Raw genomic sequence first — 14,190 nt, 5'->3', positions numbered from 1 at the left:
AATTGCAAGGATGTCTGGAGAGGGAGAGGGAGAGGGAGTGTAGTAATGGTATGTTTGAACTGCAGAGTTTGCTAACTGGTAAAATTACTTCCTCTCATTAATTGCTTTCAATTGAACCACATTGTATTATGTATATTATTATTATTACATGGGGGAATCCGTTTGAAAGCCCACGATGGCTGGTAAAGTCAAGGATTCTTGAAGGATAGCTTGTAGCAAAAGTTAAATTGTGCAACCATAATTTTAGTAAGAGATGGTATTGTGCCCCTCATCAAATATGTCTTCATTGTATTGTGGGCCAATGATAATGGAGATGGTAAGATTATAACAGCTCTAGTTTCACTTTATTTTTAGGTCAAAGTTTGATCTCTTTGATGTGAAAACATGTGTTCTAAGTTTAAAGGGACGGTTTCTTTTGCAGGTGGAACGTTTGCTCTTTATTCTTTGATTTGTCGCCATGCAAATGTCAGCATGATACCCAATCACCAGGAAGAAGACAGGAAACTCTTTTCATATACACTTGAAGTTGCAGGTAGACAGCCCAATAGAGCCATTAGGATAAAGGAAGCTCTTGAACAAAGTAACTTTGCCAAGAGATGTTTGTTAATACTAGCCCTTGTGGGGATGTGTATGATTATAGGAGATGGCATCCTCACCCCTTGCATCTCTGGTACATATTATTGTTTTTACAATATGTAATGCTTTTTGTTGTTATTTTTCAATATATTGTATGCTTTTTATATCAATGTTTCAATAGTGTGATCTATTATCATATGTTAGAAATCAAATGATCTCGAAGTCTACTTAATTCACAATAAATCCCTTAGATTGTACAAAATTTGTTAACTTTTCCCTTTCATTTGTTCAAGTAGTTTCACTAACACTTAATTTGTTGATATATTTTAGTTCTTTCAGCAGTGGAGGGAATCAAAAGGGTGGACAAGTCGCTCAACCAAGGTGAGTTTTTGGCATTTGCTCACATTATAATATTTGAGATGGGTAGGAAGAGTGGGTCATTTATTGAAATAGGAAGCACCCAACGCATAAATTTGGTGTATAAAAGTTAATTTTATATTGGTGCATCCTAGACATTAGACAAATTGGATAACAATTGCTCATACCTTCCAAAAGTATCTGACAGTTATAGTTATAGTTATATATGCGCTCTTATGATGATGTGATTGGGACTGTAAGTTTTTTTGTCACGTTTATCTGTTTAAAAAATAGATGAAATTATTGGCTTTCATTCCTAATAAATAATTATTTCCTAATTTTATTCTTCCCTGCAGGAACCAAAATTTAGACGTTGTGCCAATTATTGCAAAGGCTTTGCTCTCATAGGAGCCTTCTAAACTCCACAAAATTTGAGTTGTAAAGCATAATTGCTCAGTGGAAACAGGATATCGTGCACATTTCTTCCTCCTTCCCATTGTTTTGTATAAAATAAATAATTTGACGAACGAAACAATGGTGTGGAGGTAAAAATGTGCATGATACCTTGACTCTCATGCATCAAGCAATTACGCTTTATAATCAAGTTTTGTGCAGTTTTGAACGCTCCTATGAGAGCAAAGCTTTCAAAAAAAATGGGACAATGCGTCTCAATTGTGACATATCTTGGTCTCAATTGTGACATATCTTCATTTCAATTGTGACACCAAACTGGCAAATTTTACGTCGCGAGTATGGCAGGGGCATAGATAACTAAGGGTTTTTGGTCGAAATTCAGACGCAAAATTGGGTAGGTTTATGTCGAAATTGAGATGACTTGCGCTCGCGAATGAGAAAATAACAGTTCAGGTTGGCTAGAGATATCGACGAAATTCGTGTCGGTAAGTCCATGTTTATGAAGACGAAATTGTGACTCGCAATGAATGTGGCAGAAAATCGACCAAATTTGTCCGACAACAACTTTGGTGGCTTTAGCGACCTACTCTTGTCGAAATTGAGACCTTTTCGCGTCACAATTTAGCCCTAAATTTACTAGTGTAAAGACGTTCTTAGGGATAATAGATTCTAGATATTAGAGTGTATGAAAATAACCCAAAAATAAAATAGACAACAAGAAATAGATTCCTAAAAGGAAACAAATGGAAGACTAAAATCCATCAAATAAAGAGGTGAATTGAACCATGGAGATTAAACTCAACCACTACAAAAGAGGAAGGGAAGCCATTTCAATTTTATAATAAACAATTCGAACATCAAAATAGAGTCTAAAGAAATAGCTAATCCAAAATTAAAACTTAGAAACAAGTTAATCACTCATTATTCTAAGTTCAGGAGAACATGATATCATTAATACAGGCTACTAATCCTTACAATGATGCAAATTGGGAATACATTTTCTTTTCTAATTGATATAATATATTAGATTTGTGTCTACTGACAATGATCTTGGCTAGAAGAATTTTTTTGCAATATCTCTCGATTATCGGATGGATGGATAAGGCACAGTCAAAAAAGAAAATCTTAAACAACTAGGAAAAGACGATATTTGTTATTAACTCCTGCAAACTTAAAGGAGAAACAAGGAAACTCCTCATAAATACAAGACATTTATTTGCTGAAGAATTATTATGCACATGATAAGAGTCAAGGAGGATAAACTGCTCAATAGGATAGGAAAATTGGGCTATGCCCATTTCAATTATGTATTTGTATATGACTTGGTCTCGGGCAAGACTAGAGGTTTTTTCTCTCCATTCTCTCATACTAGGGCCCGTTTGAACAGAGACTCTGTATTTTAAACTATATTCTATTTTATTAATAGGCTTCGAGCTTTTACCGATAAAAAATAAAATTATTTACTTTAAAAAAAGTATAAAGTAGTTGGAGTCTCCGCATCCTTCTTGTCTGGCCGCGGAGGAGTTTTTGGCTGCGGCCATGTTGTTTATTTCGGCTTTGGCTGATTGAACTCATTCGCGGGGTGATCCTGTATCCCTCGGCCCTTTTTGTTGTAACGCCCCGCTCGGGAACCCAAGAGAAATAAACCTAACATGTTACAATGTTTACTGAACTATTTTTTTTTAAAGTTTAAACAACATCAAGATAACATTAATGCGGAAGCAATATGAACATGCACAACAAATACACATTTGCAATTATAGATATAGTTTCAATTCCTCAAGGATTCCTTTACGTTGAGTCACATTTAATAATTTTTATTTTAATTAGTTTAAGTTCCAAGTACAATGTCTCAAGATCATAAAGAAATAATAGATACATAATCGCATAAGAAAATGCATAAGTATAACAATACAATGAAAGTACATCCACTGCACATGTCGCAGGGTATGTGAGAAAAGATACAATACATCAGAATACATGATAACATATATACATCATCTGAAAAGAAGTCTCTGAGATATGAAATAAGAATGATAAAGGTACATCTTCTGCAACGAACATCCAATAGCTAGCAATGTGAAGGGGGAACCCAAATAGTAAGAAGGCACTACCTCCCGACCGCGTGGTTACCTAGTCAGGCTTCCACTCCCACCGTGCAGGGAAGATAATGAACGATCCACAAACGGCTATCAAACATAAAACATTCCTAGGCATGGAATACCTACTAGCCAAAACTATCTCAAAGGTAACACATACTACTCAAGAAGATAAAATAATCCAAAAGTAAGAACACTCAATCCAATACTGACACCACATAACCAAACATCATACACGAACCAAGTATAAACCAAATACCAAGATCATAAGATAAACTCAACGAAAGATAATCACCTCAAGTCAAAAACCACATGTCAAAAGTACATCATCCATGAATCACCAATCATCATCAATGAAAATAAATAACCATAATAAACACATCCAACAATAAATACACCACTAGAGATACACAAAATCTACAGAGGAGACTCAGGCTACATACTAGGGAGTGTCATCACATGGCTGCTTGAGTTACCCTGGATTGATCTCTTAAGAGACCCCGGACCCTCAAGTGTTGAGTTACCCAGGACTGGTTACTCTGAACCCCGGACCCTCAACATCACACATATGGAAAACTAGAAAGCCCTCTCAAGAAGACGAGGCACTCATCTCATTCCCATCCTTAGTCTATACAAGCACTAAAGGCATGGGTAGATCAAAAATCTCTAACTTATCTTTTTAGTGTGTTCCCCCCCCATAAATTTTAATTACTAGATTATCACTTATTACATAACTTGCATTAGGTTACCCCGGTACTAACCACTTTGGGTCCCGGACCCCTATGCAAGCTACTCCCAAAGTCATGTACCTAGACAACCTCTCCTAAACACATAAATCCACAGTTGTGTCCCATACCACAACACCCATAAAGATCAAATTCGGTTTCTTAATAGACAACCTGATAATAAGATGGTTCTCCTATCCAAGAACACATAAAAGCTCCACAAGATAAACCTCATAGACATAATTTCCAATATGAATCACAAAACACATCATAACATCCAGCCACATAAAATAGTATCAAAGAAATCTCACAAGGCCTCTGGTGTACATCCTAGACTGGTCAACACCTACTCGACTCCAAAATCCGAATGCATATATATTACAAACAAATAATACAGTTCATAGTTTGGTTTGTTTTGAAACATATAGTTGAGTTAAATGTAATGTTATAGTTTCAGTTCAACATTTGTTTCAAGTTATAAGATTTTTAGTTTATTCCATCCAATAACTCATCCAGCTATTCGACTCAAATATATATATATATATATATATATATATATATATATATATATATATATATATAAAGTTATGCTCATGATAAAAGTCAATTTTCCTAAAAGCATAGTCTGCGTATACCCATTTATTTCTTCAAGTTACAAAAGTAACGCTTTATTAATTTTAATTGAATCATGATCATTAACAATAATAGATAAATTTACATATTTGCTCAATAACTCTCGTTATAATAATTCTTAATCAAATTCAATTAAGTCAATTATTAATTTTATTTAAACCATATTTCAATTATTAAAAATTTAAATAATTACTAAATTAATAATAAATTTTAATAAATAAATTTATTAAAAAAAAATTAATAACATTATTAATAATTAATAATATAAAATATTAATAAAATTATTAATAATTAATAATATAAATTTTATTTTATTTAAAACGTAATAATTAAAAACAAACTCAAAAAAATGAATTAAATACTTTTCATTTTTTTTTAATGCAAAAAGCGCATTGCTTAAACAAGCAAGCGCAGCCTTCAAGGCTTTGCTGCCGTGCGGCAGGCCTGTTGACGCAGGTCCTGCGGCAGCTCGTCTGCGCAGTACCTGCGTCAGCAGAGACTGCCGACGGCTGTACGTCGCAGGAGGTGGGGGGGGGGGGGGGGGGTAAACCCCCAAATAAATTTTTATTTTTCTAAATTTATTATGTGTGAGATTTTTTTTTAAGAATTATTTTATAATTTTATAATTTTTAATTTATTAAATTTTATGAAATTCATTTCAAACAACTCCACAATAATATATTTTTTTTGTTTTTTTTGTTTTTTTGTAAATAATTGCCATTAAATCTTATAGGGGAATTACCAACAACCATTCGAATTTTCAAATTAAAATTTTCTTTAAAAGAAAAAAAAACTCAAATCCTACCTAGATTTAATTTTTTTTTTTTTTGCTTCCATCTTAATTCAAACCCAAATCTCGATCAATACTAATTTCTTTCAATTGTAGAACGAAGTTTTCTAAATAGTTTTTGAATCCCGATTCCCAAAAGAAATCAAATAGCAAAAGATTCAGAAGAAAGGTAGCAAGATTCATTCAATAAAATTTGAGAAAGCAATTTCCAACAAGCACGAAGAAGACAGAGATCCGAAAGTGTTTCTAGAATGGTTTACAAACCCTACCTTGATCTGATGCTAACAACCTGGTGATCCCTTGCTAAACCAAAACCTTCAAAACTTCCAAAGATTTCTTTGTTCCTCTTCCAAAAGTTTGTTCCCTGAAACCTGTGTCTGAAAACTTCCCCCTCAATAATGACCCCAAAACCCTCTAATATAGAATCTAATTACCCTTTAGGGTTTCTATCACCACCAGTCTAAAATTATAATAATTTTATTTAATTAATTATTTCTTGCACAATTAATTCGCTTTTAATTAAAATATTATTTTATTTTTCCTTCATGCACTTTAAGTGAATCATTAAATTACTTTATTTAACTTTCCACTTTACTTTACTTTAAATTAATTTAATAACCTTTTAAAATCTCATGCACACTTTCTTAGAATATCTTTATTAAGTTCACATGTTTTTTATCTTTTAAATTAATCTCTTATATTTAAAACTCATTCATGCGAACTTAAATCTTTTCCATAAATTAATATCTTTTTCCTTTTTAATATATTTTGAACGTTTAATTTGATAAATATTTATTAACTTAAATAACAATAATATTTAGCATTTATTTAAAAATGAACTCTAAATATATTATTATTAAATTAAATAAATATTATCTCATTCTAAATTTAATCTTAAAACTTTTATCTTTAATTCAATTCTTTATATTTAATTAATTTCTCAATTAATTAAGTATAATTAAATATTCGAAAAGTCATAATAATTTTCCATTAAATTAAATCATTAATTTAATCTTTTAATTAGACTTAATTAACAAAAAATTCACCAAAGACTCACAAAACAACATACGCACAAAATACTCACGGGTTTAAAAAGGGTAGACAGTCTGTTACGAGTCCTCCTTGCAGGACAAGTATTTTAGGCTATGGCTAGGATTGGACCTGATCATTATCTTCCCATTCTCACCATTTGAGTATTTGTAATAGGGCACGCTCATCTTGGCAATTCAGGGAAGTCGATGCTCGGTACCTGCATCATGCATAAAAGACGAGCATGTACATTTATATAATATATCTAAACTAAACAGACAATGGCAGGGAGTGGTTCATCGTGTAGATCCCGACTAGCAGGTGACTACGACTCCCTCCCTTAACCACATCAAACACATCAGACAGAAAGATAAAATAAACACGCACACCATACACATGCAAGTATGGGGTAAGTATTGTAAAAATCACAAGTCTAACATCAAATGCATACATATAATAATGCATCTCTATTAATACAACATAATCATCATTAAAGACATCACGTTAACATTGTTACAAAAGAAACCACATTTACTAACTAGGAATCATCAAAACATCATTAACGTTATGTGAAATGAAATCAACTAAACAATTATAACCGATATATTTGTAATCAAAGTCATGAAATAATATCATAGTATTGTAAATCCAATATCTCTAAACTAATCAATGCATAAAATCAACCTAAAAGAATTTGACAATGATAACAGAAATGCGATCTAGGGGCAGGCACTACATTTGTGAATTGTAATCTTAGTAAATTTTATTAATTGAAAAGGACTATTCATCAAAAAAAAAAATTATAAAGTAAAGAACAATGTTTCAACTTTAAAATCTTGAAAAGTATATAAATTAATGATTTTAATATTTTTGTTATTTTAATTTTTCTTGTAAAATTTATTAGATTTTTTCATTTTTTGTTAAAGTGTGATGTCTAGGCAAATGAATATGAATAGGAGCAATATTTATTTCAATATCGCTACACAATTGTATATGAAATCGAAACCTTCAAAAGGCTTTTATTTATTGCTTATGCCTATATCTACTCCAACCATCTTTCTCACTTTAGATATTAAACTCCCTTTTGTATATAATATATATTAACTAACGTTTTGAGATTATTCAAGCAATTCAAATCTTCACCAATTTAAATCTAATAAAATATTTTTCTATAGGAGACCAAAGTTAAATACAATAGTCCTCTTTGCAAAAATTGCCTGTGACTAGATTTATGCTATAGAATATAATAGTAAGTTTAATTAGAAAACTTATTTATCATTAATTAAAAAATTTAGAATTTCTTTAACTTCTAAAATTTGAAGTTAATTGTAGCCTGAAATAAGGAAGAAAATAATTTTAAAAATAATTTTGATACAACGTATAATAAGATGTTAATTTAATAATTTATAATAGATAAAAAATTTGAATAAAATTTTTAATGACATTGTTTAAAAAAATATCTTAACTTTAAAAACTATAGTAGATTTATAACATTTAATAGATCTACCTTAATTATTTTGATATTTAAGTTTTAAATTTCGAAATCAACTAGTACATAATGCAATTACAATTATAAATCTTTGAAATCTTTGAACATACACGATTTGACATATATTTTAAATTCTCCTAGAGAGGGAAGGTGGGAGGAAGAGAAGGGGAGGGAGGCTGGGAAGCGGAGATATTCAAAAGGAGGGAGATAAAGGGAATTTAATTTTTTCTTAGAGAAAAGTGGGGAAGGGGAGAGAGACAAAAGGAGGGAGATAGAGAGAATTTAAATTTATCTTAGAGAGAGAAGGGGGAAGGGGAGATAGAAAGGGGGGCGAGGGAGGGAAGGGGAGGGAGAGATAAAAATTATCTTAGAGAAAGAAGGGTGAAGACAATGAATGTGATGAGGTAGGGAGGGAGGGAGAGTTTGAGTATGACCTAGGAAGATATTTTCCAACAATATTAATCTGTTGTGATTAATGAAACAAATTCAATGTTCTTTGTGAAATCCCTCATTTGTGATGTTGCAAGTAGGTATGTTGTATCCATGGTTTTCTTGTGGAAGAATTAGATTGTTGGAATAACATATTAGAAATTTTGGGGCCAGGGAGGGAAGGGGAGGGAGAGATAAAAATTATCTTAGAGAAAGAAGGGTGAAGACAATGAATGTGATGAGGTAGGGAGGGAGGGAGAGTTTGAGTATGACCTAGGAAGATATTTTCCAACAATATTAATCTGTTGTGATTAATGAAACAAATTCAATGTTCTTTGTGAAATCCCTCATTTGTGATGTTGCAAGTAGGTATGTTGTATCCATGGTTTTCTTGTGGAAGAATTAGATTGTTGGAATAACATATTAGAAATTTTGGGGCGAGGGAGGGAAGGGGAGGGAGAGATAAAAATTATCTTAGAGAAAGAAGGGTGAAGACAATGAATGTGATGAGGTAGGGAGGGAGGGAGAGTTTGAGTATGACCTAGGAAGATATTTTCCAACAATATTAATCTGTTGCGATTAATGAAACAAATTCAATGTTCTTTGTGAAATCCCTCATTTGTGATGTTGCAAGTAGGTATGTTGTATCCATGGTTTTCTTGTGGAAGAATTAGATTGTTGGAATAACATATTAGAAATTTTGTATTATATAGTGTCTCAACTTCTAACGGGTTTATTTGTTGCCCAGGTGTAAAGAAATAACTACACGAAGATAAATGCTTTGTATCGACATTAAAGATTGAAGTACTATCTCATCTAGATTTGAGCATTATTGGTGTAGTTTCAAGTGACAGAAACATACTTGATACAAGATATATAAGGAAGTTGAATTCAAGAGCCTTTTTTTGAAGTTTACTTTCTTTTTCAACTTAATATAGCATACCCGTGTTTACTGGCATCCATTGTATACTTTAATAATTGGTTTTTTCTATTTTTTGTTCTAATAGATGCAATCCATTTTGAAGCATATTGAGTAGTCTTGGTCTTCTAATGGTAAGAGAGTTGGAATTTCTTTCCTTGGCTAAGAATGATCTTTTCCCTTTCTCTTTCAATTGGTAAAGCTTATTAGTATTCTAATTTGAAGCTTATGCATAGTTATAAAAGGTCATTCAGTAGAGGATTTGCATCATTGCATGTCAAATCAATCTTCTATATGACAACAACATACTTGTCTTACACAGATAATTGTTTAAAATGGTTGAAACCATGCTACCTAGAAGCATACATAGCTTTTTGTCAAATAGATGAGTGAAGAAAGATGTGGATATGTTTAGAGTATCCATGATTTTCTTGTGGAAGAATTAGATTATTGGAATAACATGTTAGTAATTGTGCATTATATAGTGTCTCAACTTCTAACGGGTTTATTTGTTGCCCAGGTGTAAAGAAATAACTACATCCAGATAAATGCTTTGTATCGACATTAAAGACTGAAGTTACTATCTCATCTAGATTTTAGCATTATTGGTGCAGTTTCAAGTGATGGAAACATACTTGATACAGGATATATAAGGAAGTTGAATTCAAGAGCCTTTTTTTAAGTTTACTTTCTTTTTCAACTTACTATAGCATACCCGTGTTTATTGTCATCCACTGTATACTTTAACATTTAGTTTTTCCTATTTTTTGTTCTAATAGATGCAACCCATTTTGAAGCATATCGAGTAGTCTTGGTCTTCTATTGGTAAGAGAGTTGGAATTTCTTTCCTTGGCTAAGAAAGATCTTTTCCCTTTCTCTTTCAATTGGTAAAGCTTATTAGTATTCTAATTTGAAGCTTATGCATAGTTATAAAAGGTCAATGTCAAATCAATCTTCTATATGACAACAACATACTTGTCTTACACAGATAATTGTTTAAAATGGTTGAAACCACGCTACCTAGAAGCATACATAGCTTTTCGTCAAATAGATGAGTGAAGAAAGATGTGGATATGTTTAGAGAACTTGTTGAGTTCATGAACATCAAAGCTACAACAATGGGTAAAGCAACGTAGACAAATATTTGAGTCATTGTGCTTCCCTGAGATGGGGAAGTTGCCTTGATGCTCTCAAGTGTACAATGGAGCATATATCGTGTTCAAAGAACATGATAATACGACTCCTCTCAAACAAACAATCCTGGAGTTGCCACCTGATACCTACGGTAATGACAAATGCAAGTTATTTCGATCAACGTGCAGGGTGAATGACATCAATTGTATATTGGTGTAGGTGTTCGACAGATAAAAGCTAAACAATATTTAATGCTTCATAATTCAAACCGACTAAACCTTTGCAACCGAAGATGCTAGTGCTAGTTTTTATGTATTTAATTAATTAGTACTCTTTGAACCAATCGAATGATGAATAACATGTACTATGGAAAGAGAAAATCTATATACCTTGACATGATTAGATTGGCCACTAGATAACTATCCGAGAGAATTTCTTGAATTGCACTTTTTAAATTAAAAATAAATAAATAAATAATTGTAAAACAATTTTAAAATTAATTATTAAATCATTAAAATAGTGAATTATGTCTGCTGGGTAGATGCTGCCATTAAGACACGAGAACTATGTCGCCAAGTATGATGAACTATTAGTTAAAGATCCCGGTCAGGATTTGGGGTTGGTATGCTTGATCTTGATTTGCAGTTGATTTTGTCGCGTTCGAGGATCCAATGTCTATTACGAAAATTGCTCCATTATAAGCAGAAATTGAATTGAGCGGGCAACATAGTTACCAGAAACGAGACGGCTTACAACCGTTGCGCGTTTCAACGGGTGAAACCCATTTCACGTTGAGAAACGGTCGTTTCAATGCAGTGATTTCAACTTCAACCGGTAGAAAAACATTGCAAATTTCAAAGGGAATTTGTTTTGGCCAGTGACACTTAGAATTAGTAACTGACCCTTTTATCATGAATAAACTGGCAGTATTTAATTAAACTTGTCACATTGATAATTAAACTTGCCACATTTACGGTGAGGTAGGAATAAATTTGCAATGGTTCATTTATTTATAGAGAAAGATTAACTTTGATAAGAACTAGTTAATGATTGACTAGATTACTTAAGTTTTATAAATGATATGTTATTAATAGATTTATTAATGCTATCTTAGATTTTATTATTTATTTATAATAAAATTATTTGATATTATCATTAAATTTTGAAATTTGAAATATAAGTATTATAAAATATTATTTAAAAATATATATATATATTCCGTTTCTTATATGCAACCTTTACGAACTTCATTTCTTGTCACATTGCCATCGCGGTTACGTTTCTCGTTTATGGTAACATAGGTAGGCAGAAACTTTAACCTTTTGTTTGATGCTAAAAGAGATTAGTTGTACTGGCGAACGAAGCATGAATTCCGTTGTAGTCTAGTTGGTTAGGATACTCGGCTCTCACCCGAGAGACCCGGGTTCGAGTCCCGGCAACGGAAATTTTTGTATTATCTTTGATGTCGTCTTCAACTGTAAAAGTCTTTGTCGCGCCACTTTACCAGTAAACAGTTTCCTTTTATTCGGCCAACGTAAAAATTAAATAGTATTATCTTTCATGTCGTCTTCGACTGTAAAAGTGTTTCTTTTTCACGTCATTTTAGCAGTAAACAATTTCTCTTTATTCCGCCAACGTAACATTTACAAAATTATAGCAGTTGCGTCTGCCGGGAGTCGAACCCGGGTCTATTGCTTGGAAGGCAATTATCCTAACCGTTGGACTACAAACACAGAGATCGATAAAATTGTCGTACTACGTGGTCAAATCCTCAAAATGACGTGCTGGCAAATGATTCCAAATCGTTTCAGGATACGGTTCTGGAATCCTTTCAAGAAGTCGTAATCTCAGTTGTCTGGGTGGTTATCACGTTAGTCTCACACACTAAAGGTCCCCAGTTCGAACGTGGGCTCAGACATGTTTCCTTCTTTTCTGTTCATTTTTAAATGAATCTATAAATAACTCGTTTTAGGCCTACGACAGCGCTGCTGCTCTTAATATTTGCTGACTTTATGGCAGCTTATCGGTGTATTTATTGTTTTAATCAATAAGTTCAGCCGTCTTACGTATGGTAGTTCTCTTTAAAACCAGTGTCAAACTTCTAACCATCAGAGTGGCGCAGCGGAAGCGTGGTGGGCCCATAACCCACAGGTCCCAGGATCGAAACCTGGCTCTGATAGTCTCTGATCAGCTGAGGCTTCTGACTGCTATGGCGAAAAGCCTTTTCTTTTTTTCCATGTTAAAATCTCGGGGCTTGTTAGAAGACAGTAAGTTTAATAATAATTTGTTTTTGTCATTGTGGCCTGTAATTATTATTATTAATCGTCTTTACGGATCAAATAAAACATGTTTGCATGAAAATAACAGGGGTGATAGCACAAATCTAATTTTACCGATGCACAGAGTCTAGTTTAACCCAAGCATAAATATTCATTGTGGGGAGGAGGAGATCTTCATTGTTTTGGTCTATGCCAGTGGAAGGCATAAAGAATGTTCCCACAGTCTCCTCCATTGAACCCTGCTTTAACGTTTTAACAGAAAAACAAATGATTCAGGCCTTCAATCCTTGGATGTTTCCTACTTGTTCCATAGAAAAGCGTTGTCAATCCAACGGATTAGGAGAGCATTGCAACTTAAACTCTAGATAGAATGTGTCCAAGGCTAACCGCAGGGCAGACATGTTTAAAGCCCCGTGCATGTAATATCCCACATTTATAGTACATTCTAAGAATAAAGACTTTATGATGGGAGAATGCAAGCGTTTAAAGCACGACCTTACTTGAACAGGATCTGTTCTGAAGGTTGTACAACTTGGTCTGCGTATCAAACTCAGACAAGCACATAAATCTGGAAGATGAGATAAGACTCTGGGGCCAGAGCGCGAATGCCGAGGCAGCTGCTCGCACAGCTCGCCTCCCGATGAACGTCCTGCTTGCTCGTCAGTGGCAAGCAGTGAAGGCCTCAGGGTGTTCTGACAGATACCCACCTTTTGTTTTCCATTTAATTTCTGTCGCAGCGTTTACAATGCTAACAGGAATCTCCTTTTAACGTATGGGGTGGTGGCGCAGTTGGCTAGCGCGTAGGTCTCATAGCTGATATTTGAGGAATCCTGAGGTCGAGAGTTCGAGCCTCTCTCACCCCAATCCTTTTCACAGAAGACAAGTTTATTTTCTAAATATCCACAAGTGGCGAGCTTAGTAATCCATAGATATCGATGGTAATCATCATCAACTGTTACAAGCATGCAATTCTATATGGGCTACAAATGGTTATATTTAACTCTATATACTTCTATGTGGACTACAAGTGGTTATATATAGCTCTCTATGGCCTACAAATGGTTATATATAGATCAAGTTTCTTTTTTTTTTTTGGACGAATGTTACATCACATGATTAAAAAATTGGACAACGGAAAGAGGAACAACTTGGCTATATGAAATTTTTAATCACAATCATCTATGTTTATCCTAATTTTGTAACAAGATTTCTAGAGCAAGTGGTTAAAAGTATATTTGATCTTCATTTAGTTTCTCCTTGTGCATAGTGTGTTGACTAATACATCGCTTTTGATTTAATTATTACATATTTTGTATG

General features: G+C 33.2%; 4 non-coding genes across 4 annotated transcripts; 3 read left to right on the top strand and 1 right to left on the bottom strand.

Annotated features, from left to right (window-relative positions):
* Positions 1-11,965: 11,965 nt before the first annotated feature.
* Positions 11,966-12,038, top strand: TRNAE-CUC (transfer RNA glutamic acid (anticodon CUC)). The gene has a single exon. It is a non-coding gene; the product is annotated as a tRNA-Glu (tRNA).
* A 217-nt stretch (positions 12,039-12,255) lies between these two features.
* On the bottom strand, positions 12,256-12,327 carry TRNAG-UCC (transfer RNA glycine (anticodon UCC)). The gene has a single exon. It is a non-coding gene; the product is annotated as a tRNA-Gly (tRNA).
* Positions 12,328-13,363: 1,036 nt separating this feature from the next.
* Positions 13,364-13,575, top strand: LOC149558661 (small nucleolar RNA U3). Its single transcript, XR_016352502.1, has one exon. It is a non-coding gene; the product is annotated as a small nucleolar RNA U3 (small nucleolar RNA).
* A 72-nt stretch (positions 13,576-13,647) lies between these two features.
* TRNAM-CAU (transfer RNA methionine (anticodon CAU)) lies at positions 13,648-13,736 on the top strand. The gene is given in 2 exon segments: positions 13,648-13,685; positions 13,701-13,736. It is a non-coding gene; the product is annotated as a tRNA-Met (tRNA).
* Positions 13,737-14,190: the final 454 nt, after the last annotated feature.

The sequence above is a fragment of the Cupressus sempervirens genome, chromosome 5 (assembly GCF_028749045.1).
Source record: "Cupressus sempervirens isolate cs-2001-9-10 chromosome 5, ASM2874904v1, whole genome shotgun sequence".
NCBI classification, from domain to species: domain Eukaryota; kingdom Viridiplantae; phylum Streptophyta; class Pinopsida; order Cupressales; family Cupressaceae; genus Cupressus; species Cupressus sempervirens.
The sequence above is the reverse complement of the archived record's forward strand: the minus strand, read 5'-3'. Positions and strand labels throughout refer to the sequence as shown.